Here is a 6000-nt window from a genome sequence, read left to right as displayed (position 1 = left end):
GGTTTTTGAAAGCTTGGATGTTTAGATGGATAAATAAGTGCAGAGATTAGAATATAAGTGCAGAATTCAAATATCGCTTCTGAACTTCAGAATTAATTCAGAATTTAAAAAAAATATATATATAAGCCATGTCTTCAGTTGTAAAAAAAAATATAATGAAAGAAACCAATGCGATGAAGGAGGTGGTTACGTTATTGAGCTTAAATAAATGAATAACCAAAATGGTGCAAGTAAATTATTTATAGACAGAGCAGTTAAAATATAGTAACATGAAAACTGTTTGAATTGAATGACTGAACAACCCTTTGGATTATAAAACAAAAAGAGAAAAATGTTTTTTCACATAAACTATTTAAAAAACACTTTCTATGTGTTCGTTTAACTGGAGATTTGAACATTGTTTTGTGGGTCCAGTGTTTGTATGTGTGGATCTGTTATTTCCAAAGAAGAAAAATCACTGGTATTCTTTATAAAATACATAAACTGTATATCAGAGTAAAACAAGTTGTACTTACAAGGTGAACTTGAGTTTCTGCCTGAAATAAAAAGAAAAGAAATCAAAAAAAAAAAAAAAAAAGAATTAATTCTGGAAGTAGTAACTTGGTGGACATTGAGTATTTCTTATATAGCTTGTTTTTGCTCTACCTGATCACTCACACCACTTTATACAACATGCCTCATTAATCACAGAAGCTTTTTTTCTATACTTAAGTGCTTTCTATCCCACATTCACACACATTCACACTGCAGTGGAAACACTGGAGAACAACTTGGGGTTAGTATCTTGCCCAAGGATATTTGGCATGCAGACTGGAGTGCACAGGGATTAATAGATGTGCTACCTTCGTAGCTCAAAAGTTGGCAGTTCATCTTATAATCAGAAGGTTGCCAGTTCGAGCCCTGGCTTCGACAGTCTTGGTCGTTGTGTCCTTGGGCAAGATACTTCACCCGTTGTTTACTGGTGGTGGTCAGAGGGTGGTACGAGTGTCTGGCAGCCTCGTCTCTGTCAGTGCGCTCCAGGGTGGCTGTGGCAACAATGTAGCTGCCATCAACAGTGTGTGAATGTGTGGACGACTGAATGTAGTGTAAAGTGCTTTGGGGTCCTTAGGGACTAAGTAAAGCGCTATACAAATACAGGCCATTTACCTTCTGAACCACAGCCACCCTATGAGATCATATCATTCTAATTACAAGGAATTGTATGGCCACTACCAGCTCCACCACCATCATCAAGTTTGCTGACGACACCGTCGTGGTGGGCCTGATCTCTGATAACAACGAGACGGCCTGCCTGAAGGAGATTAGGAATCTGGAGAACTGGTGCCAGAGGAACAACCTCCTTCTAAACGTCAGTAAGACAAAGGAGCTGATAGTGGACTTCAGCACTAAGCAGGAGAGGAACTACCAGACCCCTGTCATCAACGAGTGCCCAGTGGAGAGAGTGGACAGCTTCAAATACCTCGGAGTTCACATCACGCAGGACCTGTCATGGTCCTGTCACATCAACACCGTGGTGAAAAAGGCCCGACAGCGTCTCTACCACCTCAGACGCTTGAGAGACTTCCAACTGCCCTCCAAGGTGCTCAGGCACTTTTACTCGTGCACCATAGAGAGCATCCTGACGGGAAACATCTTAACCTGGTTCGGGAACAGCACCATGCAGGACAGACGAGCTCTACAGAGGGTTGTGCGGTCAGCTGAGCGCACCATCCGCTCCGAGCTCCCTGACCTGCACTCAGTTTACAGCAGGCGGTGCTGGACCAAGGCCAGGAAGATGGTGAAGGACCTCAGCCATCCCAACAACAGACTGTTCTCTCTGTTGAGGTCAGGAAAGCGATTCCGCTCCCTGAAGACCAACACAGAGAGACTGAGGAGGAGCTTCTTCCCACAGGCGATACGGTCTCTCAATCACAATCACACCACCACACAGTACTGACCCACACATATGGTTCTTACACACACACTGGACATTCTGGACATTGTTTTCACTTCATCACTAAATCACTTTAAGCATATTTGCACTGCACAAGACATAATGTGGATTGCACAACACTGGTCACTATATTCTTCATTTCCAGTTAATACTTGTACAGCTGCTGTTATTATGTGTGTGTATATATATATATATATATATATATATATATATATATATATATAAAACACCCAGCACGCCCCTGCGGGCGGTTTATCCTTCAAGCTCGGGTCCTCTACCAGAGGCCTGGGAGCTTGAGGGTCCTGCGCAGTATCTTAGCTGTTCCCAGGACTGCGCTCTTCTGGACAGAGATCTCCGATGTTATTCCCGGGATCTGCTGGAGCCACTCGCCTAGCTTGGGAGTCACCGCACCTAGTGCTCCGATTACCACGGGGACCACCGTTACCTTCACCCTCCACATCCTCTCGAGCTCTTCTCTGAGCCCTTGGTATTTCTCCAGCTTCTCGTGTTCCTTCTTCCTGATATTGCTGTCATTCGGAACCGCTACATCGATCACTACGGCCGTCTTCTTCTGTTTGTCTACCACCACTATGTCCGGTTGGTTAGCCACCACCATTTTGTCCGTCTGTATCTGGAAGTCCCACAGGATCTTAGCTCGGTCATTCTCCACCACCCTTGGGGGCATCTCCCATTTTGACCTCGGGACTTCTAGGTTATACTCGGCACAGATGTTCCTGTACACTATGCCGGCCACTTGGTTATGGCGTTCCATGTATGCCTTGCCTGCTAGCATCTTGCACCCTGCTGTTATGTGCTGGATTGTCTCTGGGGCATCTTTACACAGCCTGCACCTGGGGTCTTGCCTGGTGTGATAGACCCCAGCCTCTATGGATCTTGTACTCAGAGCTTGTTCTTGTGCTGCCATGATTAGTGCCTCTGTGCTGTCTTTCAGTCCAGCTTTGTCCAGCCACTGGTAGGATTTCTGGATATCAGCCACCTCCTCTATCTGCCGGTGGTACATACCGTGCAGGGGCCTGTCCTTCCATGATGGTTCCTCGTCTCCCTCCTCTTTCTTGGGTTTCTGCTGCCTGAGGTATTCACTGAGCACTCGGTCAGTTGGGGCCATCTTCCCAATGTATTCTTGGATGTTCCTTGTCTCATCCTGGACTGTGGTGCTGACACTCACCAGTCCCCGGCCCCCTTCCTTCCGCTTAGCATACAGCCTCAGGGTGCTGGACTTGGGGTGAAACCCTCCATGCATGGTCAGGAGCTTTCTTGTCTTTATGTCAGTGGCTTCTATCTCCTCCTTTGGCCAGCCTATTACCCCAGCAGGGTACCTGATCACGGGCAGGGCGTATGTGTTGATGGCCCGGATCTTGTTCTTACCATTCAGCTGACTCCTCAGGACTTGCCTGACCCTCTGCAGGTACTTGGTGGTTGCAGCCTTTCTAGCGGCCTCTTCATGGTTCCCATTTGCCTGCGGGATCCCCAGGTACTTGTAACTGTCCTCTATGTCTGCAATGTTGCCTTCTGGTAGTTCAATCCCCTCAGTTCTGACTACCTTCCCTCTCTTTGTTACCATCCGACTACACTTCTCCAGTCCGAACGACATTCCAATGTCATTGCTGTATAGCCTGGTAGTGTGGATCAGTGAATCGATGTCTCGTTCACTCTTGGCATACAGCTTGATGTCATCCATGTACAGGAGGTGGCTGACAACTGCTCCGTTCCATAGTCGGTATCCGTAGCCAGTCTTGTTAATGATCTCACTGAGGGGGTTCAGGCCTATGCAGAACAGCAGTGGGGACAGAGCATCTCCTTGGTAGATCCCGCACTTGATGGTAACTTGTGCTATGGGCTTGGAGTTGGCCTCTAGTGTTGTACGCCACATCCCCATTGAGTTCCTGATGAAGGCTCTTAGGGTCCCATTGATCTTGTACAATTCTAGGCATTCCAGTATCCAGCTGTGGGGCATTGAGTCATAGGCCTTCTTGTAATCAATCCAGGCAGTGCACAGGTTGGTCAGTCTGGTCTTGCAGTCTCGGCTGATTGTTCTGTCTACCAGTAGCTGGTGTTTTGCACCTCTGGTATTCTTGCCAATTCCTTTCTGTGTCCCGCTCATGTATTGACCCATGTGCCTGTTCATCTTAGCCGATATGATGCCTGACAGGAGCTTCCATGTAGTACTGAGGCAGGTTATTGGTCGGTAGTTGGAGGGGACCGGTCCCTTCTTGGGGATCAGGACCGTCCGGCCTTCAGTTAGCCATTCCGGGTGTCTCTCGTTAACTAGCAGCTGGTTCATTTGTGCTGCCAGACGCTCGTGGAGTGCAGTCAGCTTCTTCAGCCAGTAGGCGTGAACCATGTCGGGCCCTGGTGCTGTCCAACTCTTCATACTGGAGACCCTTTCTTGGATATCTGCCACTGTGATGGTTACTGGACCCTGTTCAGGGAGGTCGCTGTGGTCTGCCCTCAGATCCACTAGCCACTGAGCATTGCCGTTATGGGTTGCGTCCTTCTCCCATATGCTCTTCCAGTATTGCTCCGTCTCCAGCCTTGGTGGTGCTGTTCTCTTATTGTTCCCTTGCCACTGAGAGTACACCTTTGCTGGTTCTGTGGAGAACAGCTGGTTTATTCTCCTGCCTTCTATCTCTCTGGTGTACCTCCTCAAGCGGCTGGCCAAGGCTGTGAGTCTTTGCTTGGCAGTTTCCAAGGCCTCAGGTATGGACAGCTTGCTGTATTTCTTAGGCACCTTATTTGTCGCACCTTTCTGCAACTCTGTTGCTACTTTGATCTTGCCCTCTAGCCTCCTTCTCCATGGAGGGTACTGCCCCTTGTGGCTGTTCAACTTGTAGCCAAGCATCTCACTGATCACTGCTGCCGTATTGTAGATCAGCTTGTTAGTTGTAGGTATTGCCCGTAGTGCTGCATTAACATCATCTAGCAGACCTTCTGAGGGTACTTCACGTAATCTTGGTAACCGGCTACGGGGGATCCAGGTTTCAAGCTTGGCCATGATCCTATTTTTCAGGTCAGTTCCTCTCGCACTCAACGATCCTTCTCCTATCGCACTTGGGGCTATGTACCCAATCTCGGGTGGGGGTGATGATATCTCCCCCCTGACCTGGCGTCCTGACTCCTCCTTGCCGTAGCATTTGTGTTGTACCTCGTCAATCTCTAGCTGTGAGAGCAGTCCCTTCTTTCGAATGTTGGAACACTGAGCTACTAGTTGTTTCGCCGTCATTGTGGATGTTGGGTATCGAAGAATCCATAGGTCCCTCATCCTATTCATGTAGCCCCTTCCGCCGGGGTTACTTGCGTAGTAGCATTCCAACAACGCCCTGTTTTCGTCCCTTGCCCACCGATGCCTTCTTGTTCCAGTAGCCCACTTTTCGTCAGGGTGCCCTGGTTCCTCAACACCTGACGCGGACCTTGTTGATCCGGGCGACGTCCGAGCCGGCATGCCTTCATATTTATCTGTCTCGCTCATGTCTGCGGTAGGCTTGCTTAGCATAGGGGGTCTAGCCTTAGGACCCTTACTGGATACAGACGCCCCAGGCAGGAATCGAACTTGCGATCCTCTGTTCCAAAGGCGTGTAGTTTAACCACTACGCTATCCAGCTGCTATATATATATATATATATTTATTTATTATACATTCTTATATAGTTCTATACTGTGTATTTTGTTGTACAGTTATTTTATTTTCAACTTTAATTTATATATTTTATCTTATTCTTTCCCAGTTAAATTTACCCTTCATTCTAATTTGTGTTGTACAGTTATTTCATTTTTAACCTTAATTTATATTTTATTCCTTCCTAGTTAAATTTACCCTTTTTAATTTTTCATATTTATTTCCTATCTTATTCATAGCCTTTTCCTTTTTTTTCTTTAGGTCACGAGCAGTTGTCAAGCATTTCACTGCATATCGTACTGTGTATGACTGTGTACGTGACAAATAAAATTTGAATTTGAATTTATTTTTTATTGCCTCAGTAGTTGGGATAATGGGCAATGAATATGACTGAACATAGGGAATGGGAGGAGCTGGTGACAGCATGAAAAGT

Source organism: Rhamphochromis longiceps, linkage group LG3 (assembly GCF_057381845.1).
Source record: "Rhamphochromis longiceps isolate RC_006_pf linkage group LG3, R_longiceps_female_GT1.1, whole genome shotgun sequence".
Lineage (NCBI taxonomy): Eukaryota > Metazoa > Chordata > Actinopteri > Cichliformes > Cichlidae > Rhamphochromis > Rhamphochromis longiceps.
Note: the sequence above shows the minus strand (reverse complement) of the source record.